This window comes from Rutidosis leptorrhynchoides, chromosome 3 (genome assembly GCF_046630445.1).
Source record: "Rutidosis leptorrhynchoides isolate AG116_Rl617_1_P2 chromosome 3, CSIRO_AGI_Rlap_v1, whole genome shotgun sequence".
Lineage (NCBI taxonomy): Eukaryota > Viridiplantae > Streptophyta > Magnoliopsida > Asterales > Asteraceae > Rutidosis > Rutidosis leptorrhynchoides.
The window spans coordinates 402,278,193-402,298,534 of NC_092335.1; positions in this window are offsets into that span (position 1 = coordinate 402,278,193).

Sequence of the window (20,342 nt, forward strand, 5' to 3'; positions counted from 1 at the left end):
CATTATCTGAAGGGAATGATGATTTTGTGATATATTGTGACGCCTCAAAGCAAGGTCTCGGTTGTGTATTAATGTAACGAACGAAAGTAATTGCTTATGCATCTAGACAATTGAAGATTCACGAACAGAATTATACGACGCATGATTTGGAATTAGGTGCGGTTGTTTTTGCATTAAAGACTTGGAGGCACTACTTATATGGGGTCAAAAGTATTATATATACCGACCAAAAAATGTCTTCAACACATATTTAATCAGAAACAACTGAATATGAGGCAGCGTAGGTGGATTGAATTGTTGAATGATTACGACTTTGAGATTCGTTACCACCTGGAGAAGGCAAATGTGGTAGCCGACGCCTTGAGCAGAAAGGACAGAGAACCCATTCGAGTAAAAGCTATGAATATAACGATTCACACTAACCTTACTACTCAAATAAAGGAGGCGCAACAAGGAGTTTTAAAAGAGGGAAATTTAAAGGATGAAATACCCAAAGGATCAGAGAAGCATCTTAATATTCGGGAAGACGGAACCCGGTATAGGGCTGAAAGAATTTGGGTACCAAAATTTGGAGATATGAGAGAAATGGTACTTAGAGAAGCTCATAAAACTAGATACTCAATACATCCTGGAACGGGGAAGATGTACAAGGATCTCAAGAAATATTTTTGTTGGTCAGGTATGAAAGCCAATGTTGCTAAATACGTAGGGGAATGTTTGACGTGTTATAAGGTCAAAGCAGAGCATCAGAAACCATCAGGTCTACTTCAACAACCCGAAATTCCAGAATGGTAATGGGAAAACATTACCATGGATTTCATCACTAAATTGCCAAGGACTGCAAGTGGTTTTGATACTATTTGGGTAATAGTTAATCGTCTCACCAAATCAGCACACTTTCTGCCAAATAAGAGAATATGACAAGATGGAGAAGTTAGCACGATTGTATTTGAAGGAGGTCATCTCCAGACATGGAATACCAATCTCTATTATTTATATCGCATATTTCATACGCGTTTTCCTTAGCGATATCGGGTACATTTTGGTCCTTTTGGATACGATTTGGTGTTATTTTGATAAGTGTTTTGAAAGTTCGAGTTCTAAGACCAAGGAAATGAATTTTGAAGATATTTGATGGTTTTTAGTGATTTTATATGAAAGCAAGTGAAAGGGATTGGTTTGATTCGCTTTTGGTTCGAAAACAGGTGATATTAGTGAGTTTTCAGCTCAGATTCAGCAAAAAGGGGCTTGGAGCGCCACTCCAAAAGGTGGCGCGCCGCTTCACTAGGCTAGAAAATCAGTTCGACAGTTTGCAGGAATCCAGAAGTCAGAATCACAGTATATGGCGCGTCGTACAGGGTATTGGCACGCCGCGCAACATCCTGGCGCGTCGCGCCACCTTCAGTCGGTTTCAGTTTTGTTTCTTATTTAAAGCCCGAAAAATACCCTAACTTTACACTTTCGCATCCAGACGATTTCCAGCAGCTTTTTGACGAACTTAGGTGATTTTTGGGGTTTCTCAAGGTCATTCTAACACATCAATCATTCCGAAAACAAGTCTCGATTCATCTATCAATCAAGAACACAATTTTCATTAGGTTTAATTCTTAACATCATTATGAATACTCTTAATTGTTTATTTGTGATTTTTGTTCTAGCCATGATTGGCTAAGCTTTTAATGTTTGTCTAGATTGAATATTCGTATGTGTTTAGATGATACTTTAACGTTTTATTGATTAATGCATGATAATTATGAGTTTTGATTAAGAACCATTTTTGTGGACGTGGATTATTGTTACTAGGTTGATTAGTGATCTTGTTTGAACAAAGGGAACCCTGTTTCAATTTAGTACACTAGTTTTCAATTGATTTGTCGTAACCAATTGGGTGCTTACTGGACCAAGGGGGTAAACCGGGTAACAAGGATTAAACAAAACAGGGGTGAATTGTGTAGAGCGAACGCGTAACCAATTGAATCTTAATCTTGTAGTTAGTTAATTACTAAGTCACAAACGAAAGAGGTCTTTGGTGAAAGGGAACCCTAAGCCAATAAATCTAAGTTTGACGGGTTTGCTAAAGGAGAACTCTGGGTAAACCGACTTTGTAGTTGCATGTATTGATAAATTGAACTGGTGCTTAATAACAAATCATCCGACACTACGAATTGGAGATCTAGGCGAACATTATTTTATCCATTGAATTCAAATATCTTTACTTTTCGTTGAGTCTGCATTTAATTTTTATAAACTTAAAAACACAAAAATATCGTCTTTTACTTTTAATCAATCTTTGATTTGGCTAATCGTTAAATAGCCACGAACAAACTATCTCGTACTTTCGATTTTCATAGATTAACTTAGTTTATTTTATTAGTTACAATCTTAATTCTCACGTTTAAACTGTCCTTGGAACGATTTCGGAATTACCAATTTTATACTATTACACGATCGGGTACACTGCCCGTTAGTGTATAGTAATCTTTTAACCGGCATTTTCCATTATAAATTATAGACACGATTTTGCACATTAAGTTTTTGGCGTCGCTGCTGGAGACAGTTGTGTCGAAAATTAAGATTGTTAATTAATTGTTTTTAGTTTAGTTAGTTATAGTTTATTATTTCTTTTCGTTATTCTCAGTTGAATCGGTACGTTTAATCAGTTGTTAGTTGTGATTTCGCAAATAACAGGTAGTGCATGCCACATACGCGTTCTTCTAATTCTCCGATTCTTCAACCATTTGCAGAACCCGAAAGAGAGTTATTCAGAGCTTTAAGTCAAGAGCAACAGTCTACAGTGGATTCATCTTTTTCTTCAAGTGCTAATATAATTAATTTGGGAAGTAGTTCTGAGACTGTGGTGCCCGATACACCACCTGAAATCAGAGAAGAAGAAGAATCTTACATTTCATTAGATCTTTTCGAGACTGAAGATATGGCTGACCAAGAACAACCACCTCGTCCTCAGACTATGGCAGAAAAGTTGAAGGCCACACGAGGGGGCCAAGGCAACTCGATTACTCAACCGAACATCACTCAGCCTTTTCAAATTACAGGGCCGATCCTGAGTTTGATTTCTTCTGACTGCCAATTTCATGGCAAGGATAGTGAGGATGCTAACGAGCATCTTCGTGTTTTCAATGATGTTTGCAATTTGTTTAAGTTGCATGAGGTTGCCGATACGTCAATCAAGACAAGGCTTTTTCCTTGGACTCTTAAGGGAGAAGCAAAGAGATGGTTAGATAAGCAACCAGAGGGTATGATTACCTCTTGGGAGATTTTGATGGATAAGTTTTTATCGAAGTTTTTCCCTGCGTCTCGAGCTGCTAGACTTCAAGCAGAAATTTCTCAATTCAGACAAAAGAGCAGCGAGACACTATTTGATGCTTGGGACCGTTATTCTAATATGCTACGCTCGTGTCCGCAACACGGGTTGAATGATTTACAAAAGGTCCAGATTTTCTACAAGGGTTGTGACATCCCAACTCGTCAGACTATTGATCAAGCAGCAGGTGGTACGTTAATGGATAAGACCGAAGAAGAGGCGCTAGAGATAATTGAAAAGCAAGCTGCCTACTCTCACGAAGGGCATCAGGATCATGAGTCATTCCATTCAGCTTCAGTTAAGAGAACCGAATCCCATGGTGCATATGACGATTTTGAGTCTATAAGTGCTAAGTTGGATTCCTTTGGTAGGAATTTGGAGAAGATAAATAAGGATATTCATGGTATGAAGGTTGGTTGTGAGTATTGTGGGGGATTACATCTGGCAAAAGATTGTGATGCAGGTTTGACTATGAATCAGAAGGAAGAGATCGCTTATATTAGTCAACAGAACAACAATCAGTTTTAGGGACCGCAGTTTAATAGGAATTTCAACAATCCCTATAATCCTCAAGGTAATCAAGGTTCGAGGTTCCAGCCAGGTTCTAGTGGAGGATATCAACAGCAAGCTCCCGGGTATTTTCAGAAACCCCAAGCCGAAGAGAAAAAGTCCAACCTTGAAGCTATGATAGAAAAGCTTGTGATTTCTCAAACTCAGCTTGTTACTACTGTTACTCAGAACAATGAGAAGAATGATCAAATGTTTCGAAATCAACAAGCAGCTATTCAGAATTTGGAGAAACAAATTGGTCAACTTGCTAATCAGAATAATGTGAGGAAATCGAGGGAGTTACTGAGTAAGACAGATACTAACCCGAAGAATGGGAACGTTAATGCTATCACCACCCAAAGTGGTTTAGCATATGATTCACTGCGGAAGGCCAATGAGTATGATTTACGAGTGGCGTTGGTTAAGGATAGTGAGCCGGTTGTTGTTAGTGAACCGGAGGGGGATAAGGAGCCGGAACAGGTGATTGAGAAAGTTGTGAGGGTACCGGAAACTGTTGCTGCTAAACCAGTAGTTAAAGAGTATCAACCACCGTTCCTATTCCCGAGGAATTAGAGACTGGAGAAGCTGGAGGCAGAAAATTCCAAGTTCATGGACTTGATTAAAAAAGTTAACATTAATTTTCCTTTTGTTGATGTGATTGCAGGTATGCCCAAGTATGCAAGGTTTCTTAAGGACTTGCTAACTAACAGGAAGAAGCTGGAGAACGTGTCTTCAGTTAGGTTGAATGTCGCATGCTCAGCGGTAGTTGCAAACAAGCTTCCCGAGAAGCTTGAGGATCCTGGGAGTTTTACCATTCCTTGTTTACTGGGTAATTTGGATTGTATGAGGGCGTTGGCAGATTTGGGCGCTAGCATAAATTTAATGCCCTATTCTATTTATTTGAAGCTAGACCCCGGGGAGTTGAAACCTACGCGTATGGCTATTCAGCTAGCTGACCGCTCTATTAAATTCCATCGTGGAATTATCGAGAATATGCTCGTTAAGACCGGGTCGTTGGTTTTCCCGGCCGATTTTGTCTTGTTGGATATGGAAGTGGATGAGAGGATTCCACTTATTCTGGGTCGGCCATTTTTAAATACTTCTAGGTGTATCATTGATGTTTATGGCCAACAGTTGACCCTTAGGATACATGATTTGCATGCAACTTTCTCAATCGACCATGCTTTAAAATACCCTGCCTACACTGATGATACATGTTATTTTCTTAACACTGTGAATGTCCAGTCTGAGTTGTTGCAGGAATTCCCAGAGTTACAGGGTTCAGGAGAATGTTCATTGGTTGAAATTTATGAAGAGTTGCATGTTGAGGAGGTGGATATTTTGACCACCTTGATGGAAAACGGCTATGAGCCGGCTGAGGAGGAGTTCAAAGAACTCGAACGTGATGCAGATTACCGGAGCAAGTCTTCAATTGAAGAACCTCCTGAGTTAGAATTGAAGCCACTTCCTGATCATTTGGAATACGCTTATTTGCAGGAGGAATCTAAGCTCCCGGTAATTATTTCTTCTTCTCTTACTACAAGTCAGAAAACTGAGCTTGTAACCATGCTGCAGGCCCATAAACCGGCCATTGCGTGAAAAATTCACGACATTAAGGGTATTAGTCCCTCCTATTGCACCCACAAAATCCTAATGGAGGATAGCTCTAAACCTGTGGTGCAACGACAAAGGAGGTTGAACCCGCACATGCAAAAAGTTGTGAAGAAAGAGATCATTAAGCTCCTCGATGCAGGTCTGATTTACCCGATCTCTGACAGTCCTTAGATTAGCCCGGTACACTATGTACCTAAGAAAGGTGGTATGACTGTTACCACCAACGATAAAAATGAGTTAATTTCCACTAGGACTGTCACGGGGTGGCGTGTTTGTATTGACTATCGAAAGTTGAATGACGCCACACGCAAAAATCACTTCCCGTTACCATTCATGGATCAAATGCTAGAAAGGTTAGCAGGGAACAGCTTTTACTATTTTCTTGACGGTTTTTCGGGCTATTTCCAGATTCCTATCTCGCCCGAGGACCAGGAGAAAACTACTTTCACGTGCCCGTATGGCACATTTTCATACCGACGCATGCCCTTTGGCCTTTGCAATGCTCCGGCCACTTTTCAAAGGTGCATGATGGCCATATTCCACGATATGATAGAGGATTGCATGGAGGTGTTCATGGATAACTTTTCGGTCTTCGGTGACACTTTTGATTCATGCCTTCTTAATTTAGAACAGATGTTGGAATGGTGTGAGAAGTCTAATCTTGTGCTCAATTGGGAGAAGTGCCATTTCATGGTTCAAGGGGGCATAGTTCTCGGGCATAAGATTTCTAGGGAAGGTATCGAGGTGGATCTCGCGAAGGTAACGGCTATTAAGAACCTTCCACCTCCCACCGATGTTAGGGGTGTTCGAAGTTTTCTCGGGCACGCCGGTTTTTACCGACGATTTATTAAAGATTTTTCTAAAATTGCTAACCCGATGAACAAACTCCTCGAAAAGGACACGCCTTGGAATTTCTCCGAAGAGTGCCTTAAGGAATTCAATCTTCTTAAGGAGAAACTGATCAATGCGCCAATCATAATTGCTCCGAATTGGTCCCTTCCATTCGAGCTTATGTGCGATGCTTCTGATTTTGCTGTTGGCTCTGTTTTGGGTCAAAGGGTCGAGAAACACTTCCGACCCATTTACTATGCAAGCAAGACCTTGCAGGGAGCGCAATTGAATTATGCTACCACTGAAAAGGAGCTCCTTGCAGTGGTCTTTTCGTTTGATAAGTTCCGGTCCTACTTAGTCTTGTCTAAGACTATAGTTTTTACGGACCATTCTGCTCTGAAGTACCTATTTTCGAAATCGGATGCAAAACCTCGACTGCTTAGATGGATCTTGCTTTTGCAAGAATTCGACATCGAGATCCGGGATAAGAAGGGTGCTGAAAATCTAGCGGCTGACCACTTGTCTAGACTCGAGAACCCAAATCTCGAAGTTCTTCACGAATCAAGTATCCATGATGATTTTCCTGATGAATATCTCATGGCGATGGACAAGGTGGATGAGCCATGGTACGTGGACATTGCTAATTATCTCGTTGAGGGATTCTTGGAAAAAGGGTGGTCGCATCAAAAGAGGAAGAAATTCTTCAGTGACCTTAAGTACTATTTCTGGGAGGCTCCTTATCTTTTTCGTTGTTGTCCCGATGAGGTTATCCGTCGGTGCGTTTCCGGTGAGGAGTGTATGCGTATTTTGACCGAGTGCCATAGTGGGCCTACCGGTGGGCATTTTGGACCCCAAATCACGGGGTGTAAAGTCTATGATACCGGCTTCTTTTGGCCGACAATTTTCAAGGATGTCCACCGGATTTACAAGTCGTGCGATTCTTGTCAAAGGGCCGGTAAAGTCACCAAACGGGATGAGATGCCTCAACAAAGCATCCAAGTTTGTGAAGTATTTGATGTTTGGGGAATTGACTTTATGGGGCCATTTCCAAAATCTCAGAATTATAGTTACATACTCGTTGCCATTGACTACGTGTCTAAATGGGCCGAATCTCAAGCTTTGCCCACAAACGATGCACGAGTTGTGATTTCTTTTCTTCAGCATTTATTCTCTCGATTTGGAACTCCTAAAGCTTTAATTAGCGATAGGGGTACTCATTTTTGTAACGCCCAAATGGAGAAGGTATTGAGGCGATATGGAGTTCTCCATAAAGTTTCTACTCCATACCATCCCCAAACGAGCGGACAAGTTGAGAATACCAATCGAGCTCTCAAAGGGATTCTTGAGAAAACTGTGGGGTCGAATCCGAAGGAGTCAGCGAATAAGCTCGATGAAGCTTTGTGGGCGTTTTGAACCGCCTACAAAACGCCAATTGGAACTACTCCTTATCGGTTAGTTTATGGGAAAGCGTGCCATCTCCCGTTGGAGATTGAGCATAAAGCGATGTGGGCACTTAAAAAGTGCAATTTAGATTTGAAGGAAGCCGGATGCCTAAGGGCGGGGCAATTGAATGAGCTTGGTGAATTACGCCTTGATGCGTATGAGAATTCGTTAATTTATAAAGGGAAAACCAAGCAATGGCATGATAGAAGGTTAAAGGGTCCGAAAGAGTTTAATGAGGGTGATCGAGTGCTCTTGTTTAACTCTCGGTTAAAGCTTTTACTGGGAAAACTTAAGTCCCGGTGGACGGGACCATTTGAGGTTGTTAAGGTGTACCCTTACGGTGCGATTGAGTTGAAAAATGCTAGTGGTACTTCCTTTAAGGTTAATGGACATCGTGTGAAGAAATATTTCGATGGTCCATTAGAGATTGATGATGGGGTTCACGTTGAACCCGATACTAAGGTTACTTGAAGTTGGAAACGAGTCTTGTGAATGACTCGGTAATAAACTTCACATTGTTGTAGAGTTTGTATGTTTTTGTGCTTGTTTGATGATATGTGCAATGTGATCATGCTTGGATTTTTGTTGGGGGTGTTTGTTGGTTTTTAGGTTGAGAAAATGGGTTAAAATGGCTTAAAATTGCGAATTTTTGAGAAAACAGTACTTGGAGCGCCGCTGCATATACTCGTGCGCCGCTCCACTTTAAAGTACCTGACGTGCCAGACCTTGAAAAATCCTCGAACTGGTTTTGCAGTTGAATGGAGCGCCGCGCGACCTTTGGGCGCGCCGCGCGAAAACCTGGCGCGCCGCGCGATTGCTGTCGGGCAGCATTATTTGCTTTTTAATTGAAATAAAACCGAATTTTCTTTTCCACACAAAATAAGAGTCGGATTTTACAGCTTTATTTCACCCCAAAACACTTATTCTCTCTATTCTACCTCACTTTCTTCACATACAAACACCTACATCCATAAACCCTAATTTTCAAGACTTAAATTTCTTGTGCAATTAACCTCCAATCTTTCAAGAATGGTTAACCCAAAGGTCCGATTTTATTTCCTATCTTACTAATTTCATCTTATTGTATGTAATTACTTGCTTAATCTTTGATTTATATGATGAATTAGTGTGGGGTTTCTTTAATTGGGGTTATGTGTTCTAATTATTGATGGGTTTTATTAGATAAAGATTGTATGCTTTGAATTCATAATTAATTTTGTGTTTTTAGAAGTTGCAATTAAGACTAGGGTTTGTATGTTTGAAAATCCGAATTTGAAGAGGATAAAGGAGTTTCATGCTTGAAATTGATCTAGTTTTTGAATTGTTTATGTGTTTTTGAACTAGTGGGGTTGTGTTCATATGGGCGGGTCATAATGGTTTGAATGACTTGATGCAAAATTGGTTTAGTTATGTATGATGCCATGCTAGTAAGGATGAAACATGTATTTTTGAGTTGTGATGAGTGTAGTGACCCGAATTTTTCCATGTTTATATATATTAATTTAGATTGATGTTTACATGATTAAATGTTTCCAACATGTTAAGCAATCAAACTTGTTAAGACTTGATTAATTGAAATAGGTTTCATATAGACAATTGACCACCCAAGTTGACCGGTGATTCACGAACGTTAAAACTTGTAAAAAACTATATGATGACATATATATGGTTATATATATAGTTAACATGATATTATGATAAGTAAACATATCATTAATTATATTAACAATGAACTACATATGTAAAAACAAGACTACTAACTTAATGATTTTGAAACGAGACATATATGTAACGTTTATCGTTGTAATGACATTTAATGTATATATATCATATTAAGAGATATTCGTACATCATAATATTATGATAATATAATAATTTAAAATCTCTTTTGTTATTATAAACATTGGGTTAACAACATTTAACAAGATCGTTAACCTAAAGGTTTCAAAACAACACTTACATGTAACGACTAACGATGACTTAACGACTCAGTTAAAATGTATATACATGTAGTGTTTTAATATGTATTTATACACTTTTGAAAGACTTCAATACACTTATCAAAATACTTCTACTTAACAAAAATGCTTACAATTACATTCTCGTTCAGTTTCATCAACAATTCTACTCGTATGCACCCGTATTTGTACTCGTACAATACACAGCTTTTAGATGTATGTACTATTGGTATATACACTCCAATGATCAGCTCTTAGCAGCCCATGTGAGTCACCTAACACATGTGGGAACCATCATTTGGCAACTAGCATGAAATATCTCATAAGATTACAAAAATATGAGTAATCATTCATGACTTATTTACATGAAAACAAAATTACATATCCTTTATATCTAATCCATACACCAACGACCAAAAACACCTACAAACACTTTCATTCTTCAATTTTCTTCATCTAATTGAACTCTCTCAAGTTCTATCTTCAAGTTCTAAGTGTTCTTCATAAATTCCAAAAGTTCTAGTTTCATAAAATCAAGAATACTTTCAAGTTTGCTAGCTCACTTCCAATCTTGTAAGGTGATCATCCAACCTCAAGAAATCTTTGTTTCTTACAGTAGGTTATCATTCTAATACAAGGTAATAATCATATTCAAACTTTGGTTCAATTTCTATAACTATAACAATCTTATTTCAAGTGATGATCTTACTTGAACTTGTTTTCGTGTCATGATTTTGCTTCAAGAACTTTGAGCCATCCAAGGATCCATTGAAGCTAGATCCATTTTTCTCTTTTCCAGTAGGTTCATCCAAGGAACTTAAGGTAGTAATGATTGTCATAACCCGTCCTTAACCATAAGAACGCGTTAGATAACGTATGATTTCATTGCGAGGTATTGACCTCTATATGAGACATTTTTGAAAGAAAACTGCATATATTATACATTACAAACCATAACCATTATTTTTGTTACAAGCTTAAGACAATAAAAAGAAGATTAACGTTTAGCGATAATCTTCGACTTACAAACTTTACAAATGATGACAACAACACGGTTTCTAGCATATTTTACAATGCAACATCTCGGATATGCAGTTTTATTTTTGACACAAACATGCGTACGCAAGATCCTGGTTAGATCCAACATGATACAGCGGAAGCTTTAGAAATCACCTGAGAATAGACATGTTTTAAAAAGGTCAACATAAAGTTGGTGAGATATAGGTTTAATGCCGGCAGCAATATATATATATAGACCACAAGATTTCGTATATAAACAGTTTAATAAAAGTATTCTAAGTGGTTGAGCACTCGGTAACCATACTTAACATTTTCACGTCGCATATCCCCTTTAATATGAAATCTTACTACACCGTACCAAGTGTAGTCACAAAACGAAGTACTGTGCAACCGTTGAATACTGGTCGTCCAGTCCGGTTGGGGTTGTCAGGCCCGATAGATCTATCAACAGGATTCGCGTTTACAATACCGCTGTAAATATTAGTTACCAAGCTACAGGGAAGTATGCCAGTGGTACAACTCAACGTAGAATATATTTTTCAGTTACTTGTGTCCATAGCGTAAAACATAAAGTACATGTATTCTCATCCCGAAATATTTAGAGTTTAAAAGTGGGACTATATACTCACTTTTGTCTTGATGATATAAATAATTTGACTCGGTCTTCCGGTTGATATCACGAACCTATCCATATATAATATATCAATATGTTTTCATTTTAAACAAACGTTATATATATATACTTGTTATACTTTTAATACTTTGAATATTTCCTTAGTCCGAAGTTAGCAGTCCGAGGTTAGCAATTCAATTTTTAATGGTTCATTTTTAGATGTTTAATATACCCGCAATGAATAAATACAACCCCCAACGAAATAAATAAAACTCCCGTAAAACCCCATCATAAATGTATTGGTCGAGATTAATCTTGACCCATGGTACCGGTGTTGTCAAATGACGTGTTGCGTACAATCATGGGATCTTATGATTAATCTTCTCGTGTTGCTTACGGGTGATCCTGAACCATATGAAATTGAATTATGAGTACATATATATAAAATATCATGTTATCTTAGAAGTATGTGATTTTATGTAAATTTTTCCAATGAATCCCGAAGTCATTTAAGCCTTGGATAACCAATTTTGTTTCGGTCATAGTTTCTTCGTTACAAGTCCGTTTTCGTTGATTCAACTTGCCATCTCCTTGGATCGAGTCCCTCTTTAAGACTATGAACTGTAAATACCTTAGTTTGTATTCAAAATCACACGGCATAGGTCAAACTTTAGTGAAACTTATGAAGTTAATCATTTTCGTTACAACAAAATCATTTAATGACCATTTTTCTAAAAATACCTATACTTTGAAAAACCAAGTTTTACCTTGTTAAATTAGCATATACATAAGTTATATTACAGGTCTTGAAGTATTTTAAAAGTTAAGTTAGAAGGATCTATTTAGTTTGCAAACAAGTTTGAAAACATTCAAACTATGTTCTTGTTGTTAAACTTGTATACCACAAAATATGATAGCTATATATATATGAATCGAATAAGGTTATGAACATATATTCTACCTCAAGTTCCTTGGATGAAGTTGCTGTAAAAGAGAAGTAAGAAGCTAGAATCAAAAGGGTGATAGAAGTGGATGAAAGATTGGAAGTAAGTTGGTGTTCTTGGAGGGTTTTCTTGAAGTGTTTTTGTATGGTTTTCTTATGGTGTTTTAGTATGGTTTTTGAAGCTAGATCTTCAAGGTTATGAGCTGAGGTGGTTATGGTGTTTTAGGGTTCATAAGTATGTGTGTGTTTTGGCTAGATACTTGGAGTAAAATGAATCAAAAATGGGTTACTCCTAACCCTTTAAAAAACGTGAATGGGGGAGTATGGAGACAAAATTTCAAGTGATAATTTTATGTATCTAGTCCTAATTGCTTCCAAGTTCAATTACCTAGCCCTCATGGCATGAATAATGGCTGGTTAGGTGGTGATTTTGATGTGTATTTACTATTAGTAAATACGTATAGAAGCTTGGTATGATACGAGTACAAATACTCTAGGTATACGTATAGAAATTTTGTGAAAAATGGAATGAGGATTCAAATATAGCTATCTTTTGTGAATACACTTATATGATTTTATGTATTTAAGTTCTTAAAAGTGATTAAATACATTACTTATACGATATATGTATAAACATTATAAGTCTTAAGTATTTATGTCAAATAACGTTACGTATAGTTATCGTTTTGAAAACTTAAATTAGTAGTTTCAAAATACACATATAACTTGTTGTTATTAATACAAAATGAGATATTAAAACATTTATTAATCATGTTAAATATGTATATATACATTTATATACACAAACGTACAATTATCATATATTGTATAGTTCGTGATATCATCGATCAAACTAGACGGTCAAACGTTGTGTAAAACTCTTTTCGGAAATATAAATCTCGACAATTTGGATTGCTTATCATGTTGGCAAGGTTTAATTTATGTAAATATTAATCTTATAAGTATAGAATGATCGAAAAAGTGCGGGTCGTTACATTACCTCCCCGTTAAATAAATTTCGTCCCGAAATTTTAAAATTGTACCTATTTTGCGTCATCGAGAAACAAGTGTGGATACTTTTGCTTCATCTGATCCTCTCGTTCCCAAGTAAACTCGGGACCTCTTCTAGCATTCCAACGAACCTTAACAATCGGTATATTGCTCTGTTTGAGCTGTTTAACTTCACGGTCCATGATTTCGATTGGTTCTTCGACGAATTGTAGTTTCTCGTCGACATGGATTTCCTCAAGAGGAATGGTGAGGTCTTCCTTTGCAAGACACTTCTTAAGGTTTGAGACGTGAAAGGTATTATGTACTCCGGCGAGTTGTTGTGGTAACTCGAGTCGATAAGCTACCGGTCCAATGCGTTCGATGATCTTAAACGGGCCTACGTATCTTGGGTTCAGTTTACCCCTTTTGCCGAAACGTATTACACCTTTCCAAGGTGACACCTTTAGCATAACCATGTCCCCGACCTGAAACTTTAATGGTTTCCTTCGGACATCGGCGTAGCTCTTTTGGCGACTGCGGGCTGTTTTTAATCTCTCCTTGATTTGCACTATCTTCTCAGTCGTTTCATGTATGATCTCGGGACCAGTTAATTGTCGATCTCCTACTTCATTCCAACAGATAGGAGATCTACACTTCCTTCCATACAATGCTTCGAATGGCGCAGCTCCAATGCTCGCATGATAACTATTATTATACGAGAATTCTGCTAACGGTAGATATTTATCCCAACCGTTTCCAAAATCGATCACACATGCCCTGAGCATGTCTTCAAGAGTCTGAATTGTTCTTTCACTCTGCCCGTCGGTCTGCGGATGATATGCGGTACTCATATCCAAACGAGTTCCTAATGCCTCCTGTAGTGATTGCCAAAACTTTGAGGTAAATCTACTATCACGATCGGATATAATGGAAATAGGTATCCCATGCCTTGAAACAACTTCCTTTATATACAATCGTAATAGTTTCTCCATTCTATCCGTTTCCTTTATAGGCAAGAAATGTGCAGACTTGGTGAGACGATCAACAATCACCCAAATGGTGTCGTATCCCCAGGCAGTCTTTGGTAACTTCGTGATGAAATCCATGGTAATACCATCCCATTTCCATTCTGGGATTTCTGGTTGTTGAAGTAACCCTGACGGCTTCTGGTGTTCTGCTTTGACCTTAGAACAAGTTAAACACTCCCCAACATATGTTGCAACGTCTATCTTCAAATTAGGCCACCAATAATGCGTCTTAAGATCTTGGTACATCTTTCCAACTCCAGGATGTATCGAATATCTTGTCTTATGTGCCTCGTTCAATATCAACTTCCTTAATCCACCCAACTTCGGTACCCAAATACGATTTGCAAAATATCGAATTCCATCTTCCCGCATAACGAGTTGCTTCTCATACTTCTTCATTATTTCATTTCCTATATTTTCTTTAGTAAGTGCTTCTCGTTGAACTTCTTTGATTTGTGAGTTGAGATTCATGCGAATTTTTATGTTCATCGCTCGTACTCGGATTGGTTCTCGTTCCTTTCTGCTTAGAGCATCGGCCACCACGTTCGCCTTCCCGGGATGATAACGAATTTCACAATCATAGTCGTTTATCAGCTCGACCCACCTACGTTGCCTCATGTTCAGCTGTTTCTGATCAAAAATATGTTGAAGGCTTTTATGATCAGTAAACACAGTGAATTTAACCCCATACAAGTAGTGTCTCCACATCTTCAATGCAAACACGACTGCTCCCAATTCTAGATCATGCGTCGTATAATTCCGCTCGTGAATCTTCAATTGTCGAGATGCAAATGCAATTACTTTCTTTCGTTGCATAAGAACACAACCAAAACCTTGTCGCGAAGCGTCACAATATATTTCAAAATCATCGTTCCCTTCAGGTAACGATAAAATAGGCGCCGTAGTTAACTTCTTCTTCAGTAATTGAAATGCGTTCTCCTGCTCCGAGGTCCATTCGTATTTCTTCCCTTTTTGTGTTAATGCTGTCAACGGCTTAGCTATTCGGGAAAAATCTTGAATAAACCTTCTATAATAACCGGCTAAACCCAAAAATTGGCGTATCTGTGTTGGTGTCTTAGGAGTCTCCCATTTTTCAATAGCTTCAGTTTTTGCTGGATCAACCTGAATTCCTTCGCTATTAACAACGTGACCAAGAAATTGCACTTCTTTCAACCAGAAAGCACACTTAGAAAATTTAGCATAAAGTTGTTCTTTTCTCAACAACTCCAGTATCAACCTTAAATGCTCTTCATGCTCTTGCTCACTCTTGGAATAGATAAGAATATCATCAATGAAAACGATAACAAACTTATCTAAATACGGACTACAAACTCGATTCATGAGGTCCATGAATACAGCTGGCGCATTCGTCAATCCAAACGGCATAACCAAAAATTCGTAATGACCATAACGTGTCCGAAAAGCAGTTTTCGGAATATCCTCTTCTTTGACGCGTAGTTGATGATAGCCCGATCTTAAGTCGATTTTTGAATAAACACATGATCCTTGCAATTGATCAAATAAGTCATCAATTCTCGGTAGTGGATACCGATTCTTGATAGTTAACTTATTTAATTCACGATAGTCTATACACATCCTAAAAGATCCATCTTTCTTCTTAACAAATAAAATTGGAGCTCCCCACGGTGAAGTACTCGGTCGTATGAATCCACGGTCCAGTAATTCTTTTAACTGACTTTGAAGTTCTTTTAACTCGGACGGTGCAAGTCTATATGGAGCACGAGCCACTGGTGCAGCTCCTGGTACTAAATCTATTTGAAATTCTACCGATCTAAATGGAGGTAATCCCGGCAATTCTTCCGGAAAAACTTCAGGAAAATCTCTTGCCACAGGCACGTCGTTGATGCACTTTTCTTTCTTTTCGACTTTATTAACATGTGCTAAAATAGCGTAACATCCCTTTTCTAAACACTTCTTGGCTTTCAAACAGCTAATGAGTTTTAGCTTTGAATTACCCTTCTCTCCATAAATCATCACCGGTATTTTATCCTTACCAGGAATACGAATTGCCTTCTTGGCACAAACAACTTCCGCTCCTATTTTGGACATCCAGTCCATGCCGACTATTACATCAAAACCTCCTAATTCTACAGGTATTAAGTCGATTTTAAACGTTTCTCCGGCTAGATTTATTTCACAATCACGACAAATTTTATCGGCTTTAATTAGCTTACCATTAGCTAACTCAATCAAGTACTTAGCATCTAGAGGTAATGATGAACAATTCAATTTAGTGTAAAAATTTATACACACGTAACTTCTATCGGCGCCAGTATCAAATAAAATAGATGCTGATAAGTTATTAATGGTAAACGTACCCGTAACAAGTTCCGGGTCTTCTCGTGCCTCTCTAGCATTAATAACAAACGCTCTTCCACGTGCAGGTCCGCCATTCTGATTCGGGCACTGGCTCTTATAGTGACCTTGTTTTCCACACCCAAAACAAGTAATGTTAGCCAAAGCAGTTCTATTTGCGTTGGTGGCAGGAGTCTTGTTACCATTTGCATTTGTAACGAGAGCCTTACAATCTTCAGCAAGATGTCCCTGTCTATTGCATTTAGTGCACAACACACTACAGTAACCAAAATGATGTTTGTGACAACGGTTGCATAAAGGACTTTGTCCTTTGTAACCAAAGCCTGAACCGCTACCCGCACCTTTCGTGGTTTCTTGTTTCTTATAAGGTTGTTGTTGGTTACCTCGATCATAACTTCCATTCCACTTTTTCTTGTTCCCCAATACCTTCACCTCAGTATTGAATGCTTTCTTGTCCAAAATGACCTGATCCATTAGCTCGTTTGCCATGGTTATAGCTTCATGAATTGTCTTAGGTTTCGATGCTGTAACGTTTGCCTTGACCTTTTTGGGCAAACCACCTTTGTACATTTCAATCTTCCGTGCTTCGGTTGGAACCAATTCAGGACATAGTAAAACCAATTCCATGAATCGCTGATTGTAGTTGGTGATTTCAGTACCAACCACCTTCAAACTTCGTAACTCATCTTCTAACTTAATAACCTCATTCCTTGGACAATACTCGGTGATTATCATTGCTTTGAATTCTTCCCATGGAGTATCATAAGCTGCATCTCCTCCTACCGCCTTCACATAATTCTTCCACCATGTGAGTGCACTATCTTGTAAAGTGCACGATGCATACTTGGTCATGTCTTTTTCATCACAACCGCTGATTTTGAACACCGTCTCCATCTTTTCTATCCATCGGGTTAAACCGATAGGTCCTTCCGTTCCACTGAATGATGAAGGTTTGCAAGCTTGAAACGTCTTGTAGGAGCATCCTACGCGAGGATTTGGATTAGCTGCAGTAGCTCTTGCAGCTTCGACCCATAGCATTCTATCGTTGACTCGCTGGTTGATGAAGTTCTCGACTTCTTGTTCCGTCATTCGGTTCAATCGCGCCATTTCCTAATGAAAGAAAATAATTATTCACATGGATTATTATAGATGTAGTGTGTATTTATAGTACATTTATAGCTTGTTAATAATATGAACCAGGTATTATTATAAAAGCCTTTTCTTCTTATTAGCGTTTTATAATTATATCTTGGGTAGTACCTACCCGTTAATGTTCATACTTAATAGCTTAGTACAGAATCAATTACTACAATCTAAATAATACTTAACCATGGAAAATTATTGCATTTCATACTTCGCTATTTTACATATGCTTATCTTACATCAAACTTTAAGCAAACCACACTAATAATATTATACAAAACATTATATGATTCCATGGCTTAATACGGCAGTGCATCGTTCGGTCTATTTTCTAGGGCGTTTAGTTCCAATGAATGGCCTAACGCTTATCCTAGCTGTCTGCCTACGTTTTGGCTGAGGAGCCGAAGAACTAGATGCGGGGATTGCACTAATAGGAATAGCGGGAATAGGGGTGGTAGTGTTGAGTGGAATTGGTGCTACGTCATTCTTACTAAGTTCGGGATTTGAATTTTCTAATTCATTCGCTTTTCGTTTCTTTCCTTGATCGAATTTTTCTTTCGTAATTTCTAGTATTTCTTCCTCGGGTTCACTTTCCTCTTCGGGTTCACTTTCCTCCTCGGGTTCACTTTCCTCTTCGGGTTCACTTTCCTCCTCGGGTTCACTTTCCGATATTTCTATAGTTGGTTCATCTGGAAATTGTGAGTCTTCCCCAAAAATACCATTTTCGTCATCGGATATGTTAATGACTGAAACACAATCTGAAGATTCTGGTTCGGAATCGCTGAATGTGATAACAAGTTTTGAGCCCGACATCTATCATATAACAACTAACCCATTAGTACTACATAATATTTACATATAAATTTTAACCAACAATGATAAGCAATGGTTTTTAAATCAGACCCGGTCAAAGTCCAGACTTACTAATGTATCCTAACGACTTATCGGTTAGACACACTAATGCAAACCTGGTTCGCTAAGACCAACGCTCTGATACCACATGTCATAACCCGTCCTTAACCATAAGAACGCGTTAGATAACGTATGATTTCATTGCGAGGTATTGACCTCTATATGAGACATTTTTGAAAGAAAACTGCATATATTATACATTACAAACCATAACCATTATTTTTGTTACAAGCTTAAGACAATAAAAAGAAGATTAACGTTTAGCGATAATCTTCGACTTACAAACTTTACAAATGATGACAACAACACGGTTTCTAGCATATTTTACAATGCAACATCTCGGATATGCAGTTTTATTTTTGACACAAACATGCGTACGCAAGATCCTGGTTAGATCCAACATGATACAGCGGAAGCTTTAGAAATCACCTGAGAATAGACATGTTTTAAAAAGGTCAACATAAAGTTGGTGAGATATAGGTTTAATGCCGGCAGCAATATATATATATAGACCACAAGATTTCGTATATAAACAGTTTAATAAAAGTATTCTAAGTGGTTGAGCACTCGGTAACCATACTTAACATTTTCACGTCGCATATCCCCTTTAATATGAAATCTTACTACACCGTACCAAGTGTAGTCACAAAACGAAGTACTGTGCAACCGTTGAATACTGGTCGTCCAGTCCGGTTGGGGTTGTCAGGCCCGATAGATCTATCAACAGGATTCGCGTTTACAATACCGCTGTAAATATTAGTTACCAAGCTACAGGGAAGTATGCCAGTGGTACAACTCAACGTAGAATATATTTTTCAGTTACTTGTGTCCATAGCGTAAAACATAAAGTACATGTATTCTCATCCCGAAATATTTAGAGTTTAAAAGTGGGACTATATACTCACTTTTGTCTTGATGATATAAATAATTTGACTCGGTCTTCCGGTTGATATCACGAACCTATCCATATATAATATATCAATATGTTTTCATTTTAAACAAACGTTATATATATATACTTGTTATACTTTTAATACTTTGAATATTTCCTTAGTCCGAAGTTAGCAGTCCGAGGTTAGCAATTCAATTTTTAATGGTTCATTTTTAGATGTTTAATATACCCGCAATGAATAAATACAACCCCCAACGAAATAAATAAAACTCCCGTAAAACCCCATCATAAATGTATTGGTCGAGATTAATCTTGACCCATGGTACCGGTGTTGTCAAATGACGTGTTGCGTACAATCATGGGATCTTATGATTAATCTTCTCGTGTTGCTTACGGGTGATCCTGAACCATATGAAATTGAATTATGAGTACATATATATAAAATATCATGTTATCTTAGAAGTATGTGATTTTATGTAAATTTTTCCAATGAATCCCGAAGTCATTTAAGCCTTGGATAACCAATTTTGTTTCGGTCATAGTTTCTTCGTTACAAGTCCGTTTTCGTTGATTCAACTTGCCATCTCCTTGGATCGAGTCCCTCTTTAAGACTATGAACTGTAAATACCTTAGTTTGTATTCAAAATCACACGGCATAGGTCAAACTTTAGTGAAACTTATGAAGTTAATCATTTTCGTTACAACAAAATCATTTAATGACCATTTTTCTAAAAATACCTATACTTT